General features: G+C 48.4%; 1 protein-coding gene and 1 long non-coding RNA gene across 3 annotated transcripts in view; one reads left to right on the forward strand and one right to left on the reverse strand.

Annotated features, from left to right (window-relative positions):
• Positions 1-21,303, forward strand: part of TNMD (tenomodulin) — a 165,629-nt gene that overhangs the window by 2,000 nt on the left and 142,326 nt on the right. The gene's annotated exons all lie outside the window — the stretch shown is intronic.
• LOC134949644 (uncharacterized) overlaps positions 1-21,303 on the reverse strand; it is a 143,861-nt gene that overhangs the window by 1,616 nt on the left and 120,942 nt on the right. Inside the window, exon 3 of one of the 2 annotated variants that reach the window (XR_010183184.1) lies at positions 13,204-13,291. The exons of the other annotated variant lie outside the window; for it this stretch is intronic. This is a non-coding gene — a long non-coding RNA (uncharacterized LOC134949644). The remainder of the gene's footprint in view (positions 1-13,203; positions 13,292-21,303) is intronic. 2 annotated transcript variants of the gene reach the window in all.

Raw genomic sequence — 21,303 nt, forward strand, 5'->3', positions numbered from 1 at the left:
CTGACCCAAAGTACCAGCCAATCAGCTCCTAACTGTCATTATTCAATCCCAGCATGTGACACAGCAGTTAGGAGCTGATCGGTTGGTACTTTATCTCTCTCTCTACTTTATCTTTCTCCAACAAATCTTCCACGAAGACCATTCCCCTGACTTCTTTGGTCCAGAAGGAGCTCCAGTCTCCCAGAGACATGAGAAAGGGAAGCCCTCATGCATCACCCTGTGCTATCCATAACATGCGACCGGTTTACATTGAAACGTATGGTTACTGACCTGCGGGATACATCGGGTGCAGTTTGGAAATGGGTGAAGCTCTCCCATAGTTGTCGTGGGTCTTAAAGTTCTGTTGGGTTACTGCGGTTTCTTTAAAAAATGTAAGATTTTTTTTTTGCCGTATGTACGATTTCTTTCTTTGAACAGATTAATAGTTTTCAAGTGGTGTCACTGTCTACTAGCAGTGTGCTTGGACTGTCCATGGTGCTTGGTGCTGTAGGACAAGGCAGCTGCACCTATGTTGTCACATCTACAGATGGGTCCACGGTTATCTTGGCTAGTTTGCTGCGCCTAGGCACAACATGGTTTATTAACATAAACCCTTCATCTTTCTGCTGCGGGGTACACTGGGCTCCACAAGAAATAGACATAGGGGTGTAGAGTAGGATCTTGATCCGAGGCACCAACAGGCTGAAAAGCTTTGACTGTTCCCAGAATGCACAGCGCCACCTCCTCCATAACCCCGCCTCCCTGCACAGGAGCTCAGTTTTTTAGTTGGTGCTGCAGTAAGCAGGCACGTAACAGAGGGGCTGCTCCAGGCATCCCTAAGAAGAGCTTTTTTTGAAGAAAAAAGTGAAGACTTCAAGGGCAGCAGCGGTGGTAAATGTCAGAAGACATTCACTGCTGCAGCTCCAGCTCTCCCCAGCGGCGCTGTACACTCCCGAGCCCTGGTTGCCGGGTAACTACAGCAGGAGGCTCCGGTTTTCTTCACGTCAGGCACACACGACAGGGGCTCTCCGGGATCGCGTGGCCGCGCTTCGGGAGGTGGTGAGTGGATCCCGCTTGCGGGACCCGGTCTTTATCGCGATCCGGTGCGGTCAGTGGGAGGCGGGCCGCGCGCGCTGGTGGTGGACACTGTGGCAATACAGGTGATCCCACTAGATCACCAGGGCATGGGTGCAGGTCAGGTTTTCTCTCTAAACCATTTTCAGTAGCCCACAGTACCCGGTGGTTTTGCCAGCAGGGGGATAAGGCTTAGACCTGAAGCCCCTCCCCCAGCCCCAGGGCGCTATTTCCTGCAAATGTTCCCGCCCTGGAGCTGCATATCTGTCTCTCCCTCACTCCCTGTCAGTGTCTGCGGCGCCATTATCCCTCAGCTTCACTGTTCCTGGGACTGCTTGGGCAAATCCTCCTGTGTAAAGCCGCCTGGTTGTCAGCGCTATGACTTTACATGACACTTAAGTATTCTACCTGCCTTTTTAGACAGTGCTAGTTAAGGAAGAGTGCATTTAGTCAGGGTTTTCTAGTACAATTACCCTGTGATATACATCTAGTTCTTACTGTGTAGTGTTATATCTATTGACTATATAGCTATATATATATATATATATATATATATATAGAAGCTAGTCCAGTGCAGTATTATTGTTAGTAATAACCTCTGCGTTGTACAAACTGTGACTATCTGTGTGTGCATTAGATAGCTGAGTGGTGTCCATTTCGTGTCTTTCACTCAACTTGCTATCCCTATATTCCATAACCTGAGGGGGCTTGGTGCGTCAGGTGTTATATTGATATAGGATTTTCACAAAGATATACTTTAATACGTATTTTTCTCTGTGATTTAGTCACCATATCTCTCCTTTATCTCTGCTAGTGTTGACTACACTGCGCAGGGGTTTGGGTAAGGGGTATTGTGCTGCTGCCAATTGTACTGTGTTACCTGATACTGCAAGTGATATCATGTCTGCTTATGAGGGTAACGGTTCTAGGGCTGAACACACTGTTGGTGTTGCTGAAGCCACAGATCCCTATGAGGAAAATATAACAGCTGTGGGCTCTGGTTCTGGGGGCTCCTTGCCCCCCAGTGGGACTGTGGCAACGGAGGTACATAATGAACCACCGTGGGCCGCTTTTTCCACGCTTCTACATATGCTAGTTAATAAACTAACACCCCCTATGGGACCCCCAATGCCGGTACAACCGTATGTGGTCCCTGCAGCTAACCCCCCGTGGGCGGACGATTTATCTGCTCAATTGAAGAAGTTGAACCAGTCCCAGACTACTAAAAAGTCTGACCATCGCTCGCCTAAGTCCAAGGGGTCCTCTAAGCGAGCGCTTGTTTCCTCACAATCCACTGCTGTCACTGACACCTCGTCTGATGAAGACGGCACTTACACTGAACCCACAGGTTCTGACTCAAATACAGCTGATGGGGAGGGTAGTTCACATGTGGATGTTCCTGATCTTTTGGAGGCTATTAAGTTAATTCTACAGATTACGGATGATCCCGAGCCATCCGTCCCTCCTAAGAAGCCAGATAGGTTCAAGCGTCAGAAGGTGGTTAAACAGGTTTTACCTCACTCTGATCACCTAGTGGATATACGTCAGGAACCCTGGGAAAACCCGGGTACGAAGTTTGTGCCTCAGAAGAAGATGCTGGCTCGCTATCCCCTTGCACCAGAGCTGTCTAAGAATTGGGAAACGCCTCCTCCAGTAGACTCACATGTGGCTAGGATGGTGGTTTCCTCAGCTCTACCTGTCACTACCGTCACGTCTCTAAAAGAGCCTATGGATAAACGAGTGGAGGGTTGTCTTAAAGTGATTTACACCCTCACGGGGGCTGCACACAGGCCCACTATTGCAGCAACGTGGGCTGCAGAGGCTATTGAAGCATGGGCCTTGGAGTTAGAAGCTGAAATCTCTTCTGACCATGCTAGACAATGCTTGTCATATATTGTCACAGCTTCTCGCTATATTAAAGAGGCGGCTTCTGATGCCGGTATCCTAGCAGCCAAGGCCTCTACTACGTCAGTCCTGGCTCGCCGGATATTGTGGCTGAGATCCTGGTCTGTGGATCTGGACTCTAGAAAAACCCTGGAGGTACTCCCTTTCAAGGGAGATATTCTGTTTGGGGAGGACTTGAATAAGATAGTGGCTGACTTGGCTACTGCCAAAACTGCCTGTCTGCCAAGTACCGCTCCTTCTGTGTCGAAGGCTAAAGGTACTTCCTTTCGCCCCTTTCGTCCTTCAGGTAAAGCAAAAGGTCCGGCGTACAACAAGCAGGCCCGCACTTCCAAACCTGGTAAGCCAAAGCCAAAAAAAGCCTGGGCGGCCCTTCAGCCAGCTTCCAAGACCGATAAGCCTGCCGCATGACGGGGCGGGCCTCCCCCTGGGGGACCCCAGGGTGGGTGGCCAGCTTCTAGGGTATGCCCAGGAATGGTTGAAGACCACTTCAGATGCCTGGGTACGGGAAGTCGTCACTCGAGGTTACGCCATAGCCTTCAAAAACCGACCCCCTCATCGATTTTGCCAGACAGACGTCCCGTTGGACCAGACAAAGGCAAACACTCTGCATTCGGTGGTACAGACCCTCCTGGATACAGGAGTCGTAGTACAGGTGCCTCTTGCGCAGAGGGGCCAGGGGTACTATTCTCCGCTGTTTCTAGTCCCGAAACCGAATGGGTCCTCCCGGCCCATTCTCAACCTCAAGGCATTGAACAGGTTTGTGAAGATTTCCAAGTTCCGTATGGAAACCCTTCGCTCTATAGTTCTGGCTTTGGAACCTGGGGACTACATGGTCTCCCTGGACATACAGGATGCTTACCTGCATATTCCTATAGCAGCGTCACATCAGCAATACCTGAGGTTTGCTGTTGGCAACCTCCATTACCAGTTTCAGGCGTTACCTTTTGGTTTAACAACGGCTCCGCGAGTCTTCACCAAAGTAATGGCGGTGCTGACGGTGGTACTCCGCCGTCAAGGGGTCAGGATACTGCCGTATCTGGACGACTTGTTAATCCTGGCAAATTCCCCAAAACTTCTCCTACGTCATCTAGATATGACGGTCCGGTTTCTACAAGCCCACGGGTGGCTCATCAACTGGAAGAAATCCTCCCTGATCCCTGCTCAAAGCATGGTGCATCTGGGAGCGCTATTGGACACTCACAACCAGAGGTTGTTCTTGTGTCAGGAGAAAGTCCTGAAGCTTCAGGACATGATTCGGTGCTTCCTTTCTCTGTCGATACATTCGGCGATGCAAGTGCTGGGCCTCATGATATCAGCATTCGACATGGTGGAGTATGCTCAATTCCATTCTCGCCCCCTCCAGAGGCTGATTCTAGCCAAGTGGGACGGCCTGCCTCACCGGATCAGGTCTCAAATGATCTCATTGACTCCGGAGGTCCATCTGTCGCTGCTCTGGTGGCTCTAGGACCAACAATTGTGCAGGGGCCATCCCTTCTGGATATCCAACTGGGTCCTGCTGACGACAGATGTCAGTCTTAGAGATTGGGGCGCGGTGATGGAGCAACACTCCCTTCAGGGTCGGTGGACCAAGGAGGAGTCCCTCCTCTCAATCAACATTCTGGAATTGTGGGCGGTCTTCAATGCATTGAACCTAGCCTAGCATATAATTCACAACCGTCCTGTTCAAGTGCAGTCCGACAACGCCATCTACCGGCCATATCGTCAATTTTCATTCCGGGAGTGCTGAATTGGGAAGCGGACTTTCTCAGTCGTCAGGATGTGCATGCCGGCGAGTGGGGCCTCCATCTAGAAATGTTTCAACTCCTAGTGGAAAAGCGGGATCTTCCAGATGTAGATCTGATGGCATCTTGACACAATCACAAGGTTCCGGTCTTCGGAGCAAGGACAAGGGATCCTTAAGCAGCATTCGCAGATGCGCTGGAGGTGCCATGGAGGTTTCGGCTGCCGTACGTGTTCCCTCCGGTGTCACTCCTGTCCAGGGTAATTCGGAAGTTCAAGCAAGAAAAAGGAATTCTGCTTCTCATAGCTCCAGCGTGGCCCAGACGGCACTGGTTCTCAGACCTGCAGGGCCTATCGTCAGAGCGTTCAATTCTACTTCCACAACGCCCAGACCTCCTCGTTCAGGGCCCCTGTGTCTACCATGACCTAGCCCAGCTGTCTTTGATGGCGTGGCTCTTGAAGCTTCCGTCTTAAGGGCTAAAGGGTTTTCTGAGGCGGTCATTCAAACTATGTTGCGGGCCCGGAAACCGGCTTCGGCTCGGATTTACTATCGGGTCTGGCATTCTTACTTTGTTTGGTGCGCATCTAACGATTTTGACGCTTCCAAGTTTAGTATAGCCAAGTTGCTGGCTTTTCTTCAGCAGGGCCTGGACTTAGGCCTGCGTCTGGCCTCCCTCAAGGTTCAAAAATCTGCCTTGTCGGTGTGGTTTCAGAGAAAAATTGTGACCTTACCTGATGTGCATACCTTTACTCAGGGTGTGTTGCGTATCCAACCTCCCTAAGTCCCGCCTGTGGCTCCTTGGGACTTGTCGGTGGTTTTGGAGGTGTTACAAGAGTCTCCGTTTGAACCTCTTGGTTCAGCTGACCTTAAGTGGCTTTCCCTTAAGGTGGTGTTTCTGCTGGCTATTGCTTCAGCTAGAAGAGTGTCGGATTTGGGTGCCTTGTCCTGTATTTCCCCATATCTGATATTTCACCGTGACCGGGCGGTTCTTAGGACTCGTCCCGGATATTTACCTAAGGTGGTTTCTTCGTTCCACCTTAACCAGGAGATTGTGGTTCCGGCACTTGTTTCTCATGATCTGTCTCCCAAAGAGTGGTCTTTGGATGTGGTACGGGCTCTCCGTATCTATGTGAAGAGAACTGCTTCTATTAGGAAATCTGATTCTCTCTTTGTGCTGTTTGGATTTCACAAATGGGGCTTGCCTGCTCACAAGCAAACTTTGGCCAGATGGATTAGAATGGTGATTGCACATGCTTATGTGAGGGCTGGTCTGTCAGCTCCCGTTCACATTACGGCCCATTCTACTCAGTCTATTGGACCTTCTTGGGCGGCCCGCCATGGTGCGACCCTTGAACAATTGTGCAAGGCGGCTACATGGTCCTCTGTGAACACGTTTATAAGGTTCTATGCCTTCGATACTGCCGCTTCCCAGGATGCTTCCTTTGGACGCCGGGTTCTTGTGCCCGCTACAGTGCATCCCCTCCCATAAGGAACTGCTTTAGGACATCCCCTGTGTCTATTCCTTGTGGAGCCCAGTGTACCCCGCAGCAGAAAACGAGTTTTATGGTAAGAACTTACCTTTGTTAAAACTCTTTCTGCGAGGTACACTGGGTTCCACAAGGCGCCCACCCTGACGCACTTAGCTTCTTTGGGTTGGTATGGCATTAGCCGCTGATACTTCTCCTGTCGTGAGAGTGTGGTGTATGTGGCTACTAACCGTTGTCGTCTCTTTTCCTGCTACTGCATTGGGCTGGTTAACTAAAAACTGAGCTCCTGTGCAGGGAGGCGGGGTTATAGAGGAGGCGGCGCTGTGCATTCTGGGAACAGTCAAAGCTTTTCAGCCTGTTGGTGCCTCGGATCAAGTTCCTACTCTACACCCCTATGTCTATTCCTTGTGGAGCCCAGTGTACCTCGCAGAAAGAGTTTTAACAAAGGTAAGTTCTTACCATAAAACTTGTTATTGTTCTCAGCTCCAATACAATACAGAGAACAATACAGCAGGGGATCAAGTCCAACTGCCCAGTCTCAGTTCATCCTATTAAAGGTCAAGATAAACATGGACCCATCTGTATGTCTATAGTCTCATCCTAACATACAGTAGATGACGTCATTTACACAGAGACACTATTAAAAATAGCACTTCTGTAAGTGCCATGTTTTCCACCTTGGCAGCAGATAGGGCCGCAGTGGGTTGTTTTCTGCATGTCTCACTGATGACTGCGTCTGCTATTGCAAACAAGTGTCCTGTGTTTGAACGACGGTCGTCCCCATCTGATCCCCAATCGGCATCACATACAGATTTAATTGCAGAATTTTATAGTTTCCATATTTTGAAAACTCTCATTTCAAGGAAGTTGAAGCCTTTAAATGGTATAGGTTCAGGATCTCGGATGTCGTGATCCTGGCAACCGAAATACGGACGCCGGAATTCCAACAGCTTTCAAAACATTGATGCCGGAATCCCGACCAGGTCAACATCCCGACGCCGGGATACCAACAGCTGGAATCCTGAAGGTAAGTATAGCCGGGAGGATAAGGTTTTGGCCGCAGGGAGGGGGGTGGTTAGGTTTAAGTGCCACTTGGAGGTTGGTAGGGTTAGGTTGTGATGGGAGAGGGGGTTAGGGCGCTGGGAGGGGGTGAGGCATCACAGGGGGGCGAGGGGTTAGAGTTAGGCTGCGGCAAGGGGGGGTCAGGTTTAGGTACTATGGGGGGATGTTAGGCACTAAGGGGAGAAGTTAGGGTTAGGCTGTTGTAAGGGAGGGTTGTGGGGGTAGGTAATACTTACCTCACCCCGGTCGGGATTGAGAACATCGGGATGACGGCGGCAGTATTGTGACCGCCGGCAACCCATCCAACGGGATCACATACCTACAGGGGTGTAGTGAGGGTGACTCCAGTGGAGCGCGAGTTCCGGGCACCAGAAAAGTTAGAGGGCACCCGCCCCCCCCCCCCCCCCCCACCCCTCCCTCTGCTATACCGTAAATCGCTGTACAGACAGCTGCAGAGCAGGAGGAGGAGAAGCAGAAGGGCACACGCTTACTCTGAGACTGGGTAGGGATCAGGGCAGGTCAGTGGTGACAGCAGGAGACACAGGCAGCCAGAACATGCCGGAGCTCTGCCGCACTCTTTTAATGTCTGCTTGTGCCTGTGCAGCAGGGTTACTTCTCTCCAGCTACATCACTCTCTGCCCGGCTGCTGCAGCACCTCTTTCTGCCCTGGCTGCTGCAGCACCTCTCTCTGTCCCAGTTGCTGCTGCTGGAGCACCTCTCTCTGCATTAGAAGCTGCAGAGTAACATATATAAGCAGCTCTGTTGTGGCATAATGTGTATAAGTGGCTCTACTGTGGTGTAACATGAATAAACGGCTCTACTGTGGTGTAACGTGTATAAGCGGCTTCTGCTCTGTTGTGTAATGTGTATTAGGGGCTCTACCATGTGGCGTAAAGTGTATAAGGGGCTCTACTGTGTGGTGTATAAGGGGCTCTACTGTGTGGCATAACGTGTATAAGGGGCTCTACCGTGTGGTGTAAAGTGTATAAGGGGCTCTACCGTGTGGTGTAATGTGTTTAAGGGGCTCTACTGTGTGGTGTATAAGGGGCTCTACTGTGTGGCATAACGTGTATAAGGGGCTCTACCGTGTGGTGTAAAGTGTATAAGGGGCTCTACTGTGTGGTGTAATGTGAATAACGGACTCTACTGGTGTCATGTGAATAACAGACACTACTGTGAGTTGTAATCTGAATTGGTACTATTTTGTGGCCACACCCCTTCCCCATGAATGCCACGCCCCTATATATTTGTTGCTCGCCTTCAGCATGCACTGTCCCTATTTTAAACATGGGGGATGCCCAAAGGAATCTTTTGCCCTGAGATCCTCAAGGTCTAGAACCGGCCCTGTCACCAATTTAGGATTATTAAATATTTTTTTCTTTTCAAATGTGACATTTCAGTACAGGAGAGGGGGTGCCGAAACATACCCTTGCCCCGAGCACCATGGCACCTAGCTACACCTCTGCATGCCTATCCCCTTAGGTTTCTGATTACTGCAGCCCGGTGTTGTTTCCCAGGGATTCACCGGCTTTGCATCTGACCTTGCACACTTTGCAAGTATTACTTCATGTCGTAGATCTGAGGATCAATTGTGACAGTCCCTGTCTCCAGGTTTTGTAAGATCCTTAAGCCTAACAGGTGATGTGCAGGCCCGAGGTCTTTTAACTTGAATTTCTGCTCTAGATGCTTCACATTCGCTACAGATCACCCATATATACAACAACGATGAACAACTTTTGCAATACTTGTTTGTGGTATAGACAGTGATCAGTTTTTGAATGTATAAAGCGGCTAATTCAGGTTGGATCGCAAAGAGCGATCAAACCGGAATTTTTACAATTGACCCGCCGGCGCATGCACCCGCATTTATTGCAGGCGCCCCACAGAAAATGCAAAAGCCTCTGCCTGTCAATCAGGCAGAGGCGGTCGCAGGGCGGGGGCAGCAACGCACCATTTCCAAAGCAAAGACAGAGCATTGCGGGGGCGGCGGCATGAAAGGTGGGCGTGGTGGCGCAAACGGGGGTGTGGCATGGGTGTGATCGGGGCGGCTGCATGATGTCAAACGCAAGTGCTGCGATCAGAAAGATGGTGATGGGCTTCCTGCGGGCGCAGCCAGGCTGCGTCGGCAGAAGGCTATCCTATTTTTAGCGATCACGCTGAAATTGCGGTGCGACCGCAATTTCAGCATGGTAACGGGGGTGGGGTGGGGGATGGTAGCGGTTATCATGCTGGGTGGCCCCCAGCATGCGATCAAAAGGATTGCAAATTCTGCTACTAATTTGCAGTCCTTACATGATCAGGTCCGAAGTCCATCTCCAATAGTACAATGACCGCGCTGTTTTACACCGTACAGTAAAATGATTTCTTCGATATAAATAACTTTTTTGGGGGTGAATTGCCGTCCATAAAGAAGATTTTCTAGCACTATAATATACAGTACCTCCCAACTGTCCAGATTTTCTTGGGACTGCCCCGCTTTCCAACCCAGGGGCCGCAGTGGGAGGCTCCTGCATGCGCACAGCGGCTATTCACGGAAGACAAAGGGAAATGGGGCATGCCAGCAGCTCACAGAGCGCTGGCCACTGCCCCCTAAGTGACGAATTTGGGAGGCGTGGCTGGCGGATACATCATCCCCGCTTAGCTACGCCCCTTTCCCAGGGTCACACACCCTTTTCGGACGTGGGGCGTGGCGTTCACCGCGTCGGAGTCCCGCTGACACTTTTGTCAATGATGGGAGGTATGCTATAAATAGGCCCACAAATTGTAAAGTGTTTCAAATCACAACACTTGGTGTGACTGCAGCAAAGATGTATGAGGACACATCTGTAGGTGAGAGATTTACACACCTCCAGTGTGACATGAACCATGATGTGTGGCCACGCCCTTTCCGCATGTACACGAGAACCCGATCCCCATGTTCCAAGTTATGCTATTTATGGCCTTACCAGTCTTAATCACCCGGACCCCCAAAGCCTTAATCCAGTTTTGCATATGACTACGCTATAATTTAAGCAGTGCCACATGGGCCTGAAATTTATGATGGTCCTATTGTGTGACACCGCAGGGGGCGTGATCAGCGCTGCAGGGGTGCTACTAGTGTTATTGGGGTTGTCCGTGAGACTGCGCTGGTTACACTGTGACTGGCAATGACTTCCTGATGGAAGTCCTACCTGCCAGTCACCCGCAGGTCATGCAGTTCCATTGGGAGGTGTTTTCCTCCCTCTGGGACTGCCGGTACGGGCTGCAATTATCAGAGAGCTGGCTTCCTATATATATATATATATATATATATATATAGTAACGTAAGAAAATATAATGAGTCACATCTTCAGTCAGTGGCAGTGCATACCAGCACCGTAACTACGTGTGTGCGTGTCACACAGCGCAGTTGCCCTGAGGGCGCAATGGCCAGCGGCTTGTAATGAGTCGAATTGACTCATTACAACAAGCCGCCTGTTCTGTGCTGTGTGCGTTGCACTGATGACGAGGAGTGGAGCCGCTCCGGATGCAGGGGAGAAGGAGGAGGGATGGGGACTGGAGCCGCAGCAGCGCTATCTCATTGATAGAGGAGCCGCTGCAGCAGTCCCCTCTCCTTCCGCATTGACTGCCCAGCGCTGCTGTGAATGCTGGGATGTGTTTCCCTCATCCCAGCATTCACAGCGGCGGCCAGCCAATGCAGAAGAAGAGGGGACTGCTGCAGCGGCGCCTCTACCAATTACATAATGCTGCTGCGGCTCCAGTCCCCGTCCCTCCTCCTCCTTCCCCCCTGCATCCGGAGCTGCCAGCACCGAGGAGCCTGGCTGCCAGCAGGGAGAGATGGTAAGTATCTCTCTCTCTCTCTGCCACAATGTGTAAAAAGGGTGACGCTGTCTGCCGTAATGTGTAAAAAGGGGGACCCTGTCTGCCGTAATGTGTAAAATGGGGGATGCTGCCTGCCATAATGTGTAAAAAGGGGACGCTGTCTGTCGTAATGTGTAAAAAGGGGGACATTGTCTGCCGTAATGTGTAAAAAAGGGGACGCTGTCTGTCGTAATGTGTAAAAAGGGCACGCTGTCTGCCGTAATGTGTAAAAAGGGGAACGCTGTCTGCCGTAATGTGTAAAAAGGGGGACGCTGTCTGCCGTAATGTGTAAAAATGGCACGCTGTCTGCCGTAATGTGTAAAAAGGGGGATTAATGTGTAAAAAGGGGACGCTGTTTGCCGTAATGTGTAAAAAGGGGGACGCTGTCTGCCGTAATGTGTAAAAAGGGGGACGCTGTCTGCCGTAATGTGTAAAAAAGGGGACGCTGTCTGCCGTAATGTGTAAAAAAGGGACGCTGTCTGCTGTAATGTGTAAAAAGGGGATGCTGTCTGCCGTAATGTGTAAAAAGGGGGACGCTGACTGCCGTAATGTGTAAAAAGGGGGACGCTGTCTGCCGTAATTTCTAAAAAGGGGACACTGTCTGCCGTAATGTGTAAAAAGGGGGACTGGCTGCCGTAATGTGTAAAAAGGGGACACTGGCTGCCGTAATGTGTAAAAAGGGGGACTGGCTGCCGTAATGTGTAAAAGGGGCTCTACCTGTTGTCGTGGTGCTACTGTGCAGCGTAATTTGAATAATGGAGACTACTGTGCACCGTAGTATGAATTGGTATTATTTTGTGGCCACGCACCTTCCCCATGAAGCCACGCCCCTATATATTTTTTGCGCGCCTACAGCAGGGGGTCTTGCATGGGGGGGCGCCAATGCCGTTTCTTGCACACAGCGCTAAAATGCCTAGTTACGGCACTGGTGCATACCTTTCACAGAGGCACTGCAGGACACTGACACTGCAGCCTGTTGCCCATGATCAGCTGCTGCAGGGTATCTCTGTCACAGCCATCAAGGCCGTAAGCTGGCTGCTGCACAAGCAGTTATACAGGGTGGTGGGCCGGCGCTTGCTGTGGATGTCATGTGATGTCACGGCGCTGGAGAGTCAGGTACTGTGCGGTGCAGGAAGTGCTTATGAAGCCTTCCGCTGCGCCGTCATTAGCAAAATTATAATGCCCAGTTTCAACCTCCGGACAGGAAAGTGGGGAAGGGGGGTTGGCAATATCAGTGGGCGGGGCCTTAGGCGGCCGCTCCATCCGCCCCTATGTTAATCCGGCCCTGAATTTAAGGCAGTGGTTGCCAAACTTTTTGGAATAACCGCGTACAACTCTGAATTACTGAATGTACATTGTTTAGGAAACATAGGGGGTCTATTTACTAAGCCTTGGAGGGAGATAAAGTGGGTGGAGATAAAGTACCAGCCGACCAGCTCCTAACTGTCATTTTTCAAACCCAGCCTGTGACATGACAGTTAGGAGCTGATTGGCTGATACTTATCTTAATAAATAGACCCGTTATAATAATCAGCTGGATAATCACTGCATAAGTGCAATAGTCTCTCCCTCTAAATATATATATATATATATATATATATATATATACATACAATAGATATATATAATTGTATTCTTATATTGCAAAAGCTGGTGAATAACTAGCAGCTGGGATCTATTAGTGTCTTGGCTTCTGTTGATTGATTCCAACATTCTGAGCATCTTTCTCAGTGAGGAATTATTGCTCCTATGCCGAGGTTTCTGTAAGGGTCTGGAACGGGCCACTTCCAGCAGTGCTACCTGAGCTTTGCACTGATTCCTGCATTTATATTTTAGGAATCAACATCTGTTGCCGACTGGATAGAAAAAGTTCTTTTCTGTGCAATTACAGACACAACTCTTAATGACAATTTCCTGCTTTCAATGTCATTCGCGTCAATAAAATAGATTGTACAATTGAAACATATTGCATGAACTGACAACGTGAGATCACTCTAATAATGTTCTTTTGTTTAAACTTCTGCAAACGGAATGACACCAATTATATGATATGCTCAAATGAGCAGAACGCTGAAGCTGTATTTGCTAAATGAGCTCATTAGTTTTTTCACATACCTTATGTTATTGCCCTTATCATACGAGTAGATTTATTAATGTTAGTGTATCTGCTGTGAGAAGTTTCAAGGCTTATCTGTGAGTGGTTCTTGGAGAAACATGAAATCAAAGGTAAGAAAGAGAAACTTTTGATCACAAAGAGAGAAAATCTATTTTTGGAAAACTCTTTTTACACTGTATTGTCAATATGTAACTATGGCCCTCATTCCGAGTTGTTCGCTCGTTAGTTTTTTTCGCAACGGAGCGATTAGTCGCAAACTGCGCATGCGCAATGTTCGCAGTGCGTCTGCGCCAAGTAAATTTGCAAAAAAGTTTGGTATTTTACTCACGGCTTAACGAAGAAATTTCTTTGTTCTGGTGATCGGAGTGTGATTGACAGGAAGTGGGTGTTTCTGGGTGGAAACTGGCCGTTTTATGGGAGTGTGCGGAAAAACGCTGCAGTTTCTGGGAAAAACGCGGTAGTGTCTGAAGAAACGGGGGAGTGTCTGGACGAACGCTGGGTGTGTTTGTGACGTCAAACCAGGAACGAAACGGGCTGAGCTGATCGCAGTGTAGGAGTAAGTCTCGAGCTACTCAGAAACTGCTAAGAAATTTATTTTTGCAGTTCTGCTAATCTTTCGTTCGCAATTCTGCTAAGTTAAGATACACTCCCAGAGGGCAGCGGCTTAGTGTGTGCACTGCTGCGAAAAGCAGCTAACGAGTGAACAACTCGGAATGAGGGCCAATTCCTTTTGTTAAAACGTAACTTTTCTTTGTCTTATGTGAGCGGTTCTCTCTGGTGCTGTCCTGCATTAGTTGAGGATGATAGTAACTGGGAAAAAGATCTCTCTCCAGCTGGGTGTGGTATGGAGGGTCGACAACTAGGTCGACAGTGTCTAGGTCGACCACTATTGGTCGACAGTAACTAGGTTGACAGGGATGCTAGGTCGGCAGGATCTGTAGGTTGACATGGTCTAGGTCGACATGAGTTTTTTATGTTTTTTTGGTGTCGTTTTCTCCGTACAGTGACCGGGAACCCCGATTAGTGCACCGTGTCTTCTCGCATGGCTCGCTTTACTATTCCCAATTGTAGTACGCGTGGATCGTTAAATATGAAAAAGTTCAAAAAAAGAAAAAAATGTGAAAATCTCATGTCGACCTTTTGACCTGTCGACCTAGAACATGTCAACCTTAGAGACCCTGTCAACCTAGAAACCCTGTCAACCTAGTTACTGTCGACCAATAGATGTCGACCTAGACACTGTCGACCTAGTTACTGTCGACCTAGAGACCGGAAAATCTCCAGCTAAGGTGGCGATTCAGACCAGATCGTTGGGCTGATAATTTTGCTGTCCTGCGATCAGATAGTCGCTGTCCTCAGGGGGAGTGTAAGTTAGCCGTGCAAGTATGTGATCCCATGGGGTATATTTACTAAAATTCGTATTTGTGCCGATTTGGAGGGAGATTAAATACGAATTACATCGAATGTGTGAATTTGCAACTTTTTGAATTTTTCACGCAAGATTTACTATGCTGTCGTATTCTGCATTTTCGTTTTTTCCGATGTCGATGTCATTCGTAATTTCGGGCAGTGTTTTACGGGAGTGAATAGTAAAACACTGCCGACATTAACACAATGAATCTCGGCTGGATCTGTGAGATCCGTGCAGGGCTTCATTGTGCACCTTTCAAAAAAAAATAAAGTGTTAAAAATCCTGAAAAAAAAATGCGTGGGGTCGCTCCTCCTAAGCAAAACCAGCCTCGGGCTCTTTGAGCCAGTTCTGGTTGTAAAAATATGGGGGGGGAATTGACAGGGGTTCCCCCATATTTGAACAACCAGCACCGGGCTCTGCGCCTGGTCCTTGTGCAAAAAATACGGGGGACAAAAAGCGTAGGGGTCCCCCGTTTTTTTTGAACCAGCACCGGGCTCCACTAGTCAGAGAGATAATGCCACAGCCAGGGGACACTTTTATATAGGTCCCTGTGGCCCTGGCATTAAATCACTAACTAGTCACCCCTGGCCGGGGTACCCTGGAGGAGTGGGGACCCCATAAATCAAGGGGTCCTCCCCCCTCCAGCCACCCAAGGGCCAGGGGTGAAGCCCGAGGCTGTCCCCCCCATCCAAGGGCGGCGGATGGGGGGCTGATAGCCAAGTGAATAAAGAAGAATATTGTTTTTTGTAGCAGTACTACAAGTCCCAGCAAGCCTCCCTCGCAAGCTGGTACTTGGAGAACCACAAGTACCAGCATGCGGTGGAAAAACGGGCCCGCTGGTACCTGTAGTACTACTGCAAAAAAAATACCCAACAAAAAACAGGACACACACACCGTGACAGTAAAACTTTATTACATACATGCACACTTACATACACACATACTTACCTATGTTCACACAAGGCTCGGTCCACTTCTCCATTTAGACTCCACGGGGTACCTTTGAAAAAAATTATACTCACATAATCCAGTGTAGCTTGTGTCCTCTTTATAATCCACGTACTTGGCAAAAAAACAAACCCGAACCACGCACTGAAAGGGGGCCCATGTTTACACATGGGACCCCTTTCCCCAACATCCGGGACCCCCCGTGACTCCTGTCAAAGAGGGTCCTTTCAGCCAATCAGGGAGCGCCAAAAATTGTAACACTTTCCTACCCCTTCCCACTGATAAACATGCACGGATCTCACGGATCCGTGCATGCCTATCAGAACACGGTAAAAAAAAGCAGGTCTATTTTAAAACTGCTTTTTTTTACGAATTGTACTTTTTCACGGCAGTGTTTGGCTATTGCCGGCAGTGATTGTGAATACGAATTTTTAGTAAATTACCGAGTTGTATAAAATAACAGGCGTATTTGACCGATGGTGTATTCATTCGTAATTTTTTTCTTTGACTTAACAAAAAATACGAATGCCCTCATCACTGCCGAGATTTTTGTTTAGTAAATTCCAGAGAAAACACCAAATCGGTCAAAATCGAAAAAAATCGGGAGCTTAGTAAATATACCCCCATGCAGAGCCGGCCATAGGCATAGGCAAACTAGGCAATTGCCTAGGGCATTTGATATGTCTAGGGGCATCAGCAGCTTCTACTGAATAAAATGATATGCGGCATGCCTATATTCTGTGTGTAGCATTTCATATGCAGATACAGCCACAGTCTCACACAGTATATAGGCATGCCACATATCATTTTAATCAGCAGAAGCTGCTTGTGCATCCTAGCCACATAGCAATGCAAATAAGATGCATTTTCGTAAAAAAAGGTGCCCAACGTTAGTATTGAGGCAAGATTTATGAGGACACATCTGTATCCAAGCAGAGGCAGAGGTCACAGTGTTAGTGGCAGTGTGAGTGCTGTGTGCATGTGAGTGGGTTGGTTGTGCAGTAGTGTTCGGAATATGTGTAAGGAGCATTATGTGTGTCATGTAAAAATGCATTAATAATGTGCAACATATGTGTAAGGGGCACTATGTGTATCATTGTGTATATAAGGGCATTAATAATGTGCAGCATATGTGTAAGAGACATTATGTGTAAAAGGGCATTAATTATTATTATTATTATTATTATTACATTTTATTTATAAGGCGCCACAAGTGTTTTGCAGCGCCGTACAAAGGACAGTACAGGGGACAAAACATTGCATTACAGTAAATAACTAACAGAAATAGAGTACAGGTAACAGAGCACCACACATTCTCAAGACATAATACAGCTAAGATGTAAGTATTGAGGGAGTGATCATCGTACTACTAGAGGCTGGTGGCTATAGATAGAGATGAGCCTTTACTAGCAGGGTAAAGATCGTTGTTGAGTAGGGGAGAGCTGTGAGTGAAATGTATCGAGAAGAGGGCTCTGACAACAAGAGGAAAGAGGGCCCTTCTCTGAAGAGCTAACAATCTAGTGGGGAGGGGCGACAGACAGATGACAAGAGGTGCAGGCAAGCGGGAGGTAGCCTGATGGCAGTATGCAAGCAAAGCTGAGATGTTCACGGCATGAGGCAGGGGGGTGGAGGCGCGGCTTCAGGACTGGATTATGCATCGGGAGGGTATGCTTTGATGAATAGGTGGGTTTTTAGTGCCCATTTGAAGCTTTGCAAGGTCGGGGTTGTCACAATGTATAAGGCGCATTATGTTTATAAGGACATTAATAATGTGTCTTATATGTGTAAGGGGCATTATTGTGTGGCATTATGTGTATAAGGTGCTCTACTATGTGGCGTTGCGTATAGAAAGGGCACTACAGTGTTGTATAATGTGAATAAAGAGCAATAGGGTGTGGTGTAATGTGAATAAGGAGCAATTCAGTGTGATGTAATGTGAATAAGGGGCTCTACTGTGAGGAGTAACGTTTATAAGGTAAAGTGATATTACTGTGGGATGTAATATGAATTATGGACACTATCACATGATCAAATGTGAATAAAGTTGCAGTACTGTGTGGCGTAATTGGAATTGGGGTTACTAGTGTGTGGCCATGTGCCTTGCCAGCAAAAACACACCCCTTTTTGGGCTGTGCGCCAAATGTGCGAACTGTTCCTATTTAAAATATAGGGGGTACAAACACCAAAATAAGGACTGCTATGGATAAGGGGTGATGGTGCTGGGAAATAGGTGCAAGGTCAGAGGCGGAACCAGCGGTGGTGCTAGGGGGCACCAGCCAAAATCTTGCCTAGGGCATCATATTGGTTAGGGCCGGCTCTGCCCCCATGTGTACACCGAGCTGCAAACATCCACTTTGTGCAGTGTGTGTGCAGCCCAGGACTTACTCCTACAGGGGGTCATTCCGAGGTGATCGTAGCTGTGCTAAAGTTAGCACAGCTACGATCATCTTCCCTGACATGCGGGGGGACGCCCAGCACAGGGCTAGCCCGCCCCGCATGTCAGTGCCTTCCCCCACACAAATAAAAAATCATCGCACAGCGGCGATGCCTTTGTATTTGAGGAGTAACTCCCGGCCACCGCAGCTCCTGCGGCTGCCCGGGAGTGAATTGTCGCTGCCACGTTGGCCGGACCACTCCCACTAAACGCCGGCTTAACGCCGCCATTCAGCCCCCTCCCGCTTAGCGACCGCCTCTGTCTCAGAGGCGATCGCTAGGCAATGAAAGCTGCCATGCGCCGGCGCACTGCGGCGCTGGCGCATGCTCAGTTCCGACCCGATCGCTGCGCTGCAACAAACTGCAGCGAGCGATCGGGTCGGAATGACCCCCACAGTGCGATGAGAACAGGCTGATCGGGGCCGGAGCTGACGTCACCCCCCCTGAAAACGCTTGGACACGCCAGCATTTTTCCTGACACGCCCAGAAAACGGGTGGTCTTCTGTATGCCGAATGTCACCCGGCATACCGACAACTATTCTCCCACGTGGGGGTCCACGACCCCCCTGGAGGGAGAATAGCCACCGTGCCTGCAGCGTGGCGAGCGCACCGAGCCCGCAAGGGGCTCCTTTGCGCTCGCCACGCTGTCGGTATGCCGGCGGTCGGGCTCCCGGCGCCGGTATGCTAGTCGCCGGGAGACCGAGCGCCGGCATACCGTACGACACCCCCAGAAAACAGTCAGTTGCCACCCACAAAAGGCCTCTTACGGTCAATCACCTTGCAAACGCCCGTGCGAACTGAATTTTTTCGCACCATCCTGTTGCTGACCGGCAATGCCGTTGTTGTTGTCCGACGCTTGTGCGTATTGCGGTGCATACGCATGCGCAGTTATGACCTGATCGCCCAGCAACGATCAGGTCTGAATCACCCCCTAATACCTCTGGCTCCATTGCAATATGTATAGTGATGTATCCAGGAATTCTTTAGCAGTGGGACATGCCAGACTGAAGAGGTCAGCAGGAGCAGAGTGGAACTTTCTTTAGCTGGGAACTACAGATGGAGCCCTGCTCATCTATCAATTTAATAGGATTAATTGAGCCAGGGCAGTCGGATTATACCCCTGCTGTATTGTTCTCTCTGTATTGTATTGCAGCTGAGAACAATAGATGAAAGGCTTATGCTAATAAGCCTTGGTGCACCTAGGTGCAGCAGAGAAGGCTAGATGAGCGAGGCTCCATCTGTATAATACAATTCATACTCTTGAGACCCCCACTTTGATCTTCTGCACCAGAAATGAAAGTCCAGATGGGTTTCAAACAGAGCCGGCCCTAACCAATATGATGCCCTAGGCAAGAGTTTGGCTGATGCCCCCTAACACCACCGCTGGTTCCGCCTCTGACCTTTCACCTCTTTCCCAGCACCATCACCCCTCACCCATAGCAGTCCTTATTTTGGTGTTTGTACCCCCTATATTTTAAATAGGAACAGTTCGCACATTTGGCGCACAGCCCAAAAAGGGGTGTGTTTTTGCTGGCAAGGGGCATGGCCACACACTAGTAACCCCAATTCCAATTACGCCACACAGTACTGCAACTTTATTCACATTTGATCATGCGATAGTGTCCATAATTCATATTACATCCCACAGTAGTATCACTTTACCTTATAAACGTTACTCCTCACAGTACATCACACTGAATTGCTCTTTATTCACATTACACCACACCCTATTGCTCTTTATTCACATTAGACGACACAATAGTGCCCTTTCTGTATGCAACGCCACATAGTAGAGCACCTTATACACATAATGCCACACATTAGTAATGCATTTATACACATAATTACACACAGTAATGCCCCTTACACATATGAGACACATTATTAATGTCCTTATAAATATATTGTACCTTACACATTATGACAACCTTTATTAATGCCCTTTTACACGTAATGTCCCTTACACATATGCCGCACATTATTAATGCCCTTATGCACATAATGACACACATAGTGCCCCCTACATATTTGCTGCACATTATTAGTGCCCCTATACACATAATGACACAAATATAGTAGTACCCTGTTACACATATGCCGCACATTATTAATGCCCTTATACACATAATGACACACATAGTGCCCCCTACACATTTGCTGCACATTATTAGTGCCCCTATACACATAATGACACATACAGTAGTACCCTGTTACACATATGCCACACATTATTAATGCCCTTATACACATAATGACACACATAGTGCCCCTTTACACATATGTTGCACATTATAAATGCATTTTTACATGACACACATAATGCTCCTTACACATATTCCGAACACTACTGCACAACTAACCCACTCACATGCACACAGCACTCACACTGCCACTAACACTGTGACCTCTGCCTGGATACAGATGTGTCCTCATAAATCTTGCCTCAATGCTAACGTTGGGCAAGTATTATTTTTTTTTAATGAAAATGCATCTTATTTGCATTGCTATGTGGCTAGGATGCACAAGCCGCTTCTGCTGATTAAAATGATATGCAGCATGCCTATATACTATGTGAGACTATGTCTGTATCTGTATATGAAATGCTACACACAGAATATAAGCATGCCGCATATCATTTTAATCAGCAGAAGCTGCTGATGCCCCTAGGCATATCAAATGCCCTAGGCAATTGCCTAGTTTGCCTATGCCTATGGCCGGCTCTGGTTTCAAATGACCATGCATGACTTTGTAATGCACCTTAGCGGCAGATGGATGACCAGGATGGAGGTGGCTCATTAGCATACTGTCCCCCATCACACTCTCTGGACAACAGGGTGGAATGTGAGACAATGCTAATATTACATGTCTTACATTGAGTGGATTATTCTACATATTCTGAGATATTTAAAAAAATTCTAGAAAAAAAATTACTTTTTAATAGGGTTAGATACAGTAAGTTTTTTCCCCCCAAGATAGTCTGCTAGTCTTTATATAGTCTGCTAGTCTTTATATAGTCTGTTAGTCTTGATATTCCTATAATCAGATCAATTTCTCTTTAAATAGTAGGTTCAACCTGTTGGGAATGATGTGAGTGCATGCCAGAGGATGACTCACACTACCAGCAGCCCAGTAACTTAACCAATGGTGTTGGTTTATTGAAGTACTGAATAACAGACACAGCCGTACTCACTGTTGTATGCACACTGGTTCTCATGGATTGAAGCTTCAGCATAGTGGAGTGCTATACAGGTCACCAGCCACTAGGCGTACACTGCTTGCAGGTAGTGGCAGGGTTGTTGGGACAGCT

This window comes from Pseudophryne corroboree, chromosome 8, assembly GCF_028390025.1.
Source record: "Pseudophryne corroboree isolate aPseCor3 chromosome 8, aPseCor3.hap2, whole genome shotgun sequence".
In the NCBI taxonomy this organism is placed as follows: Eukaryota; Metazoa; Chordata; class Amphibia; order Anura; family Myobatrachidae; genus Pseudophryne; species Pseudophryne corroboree.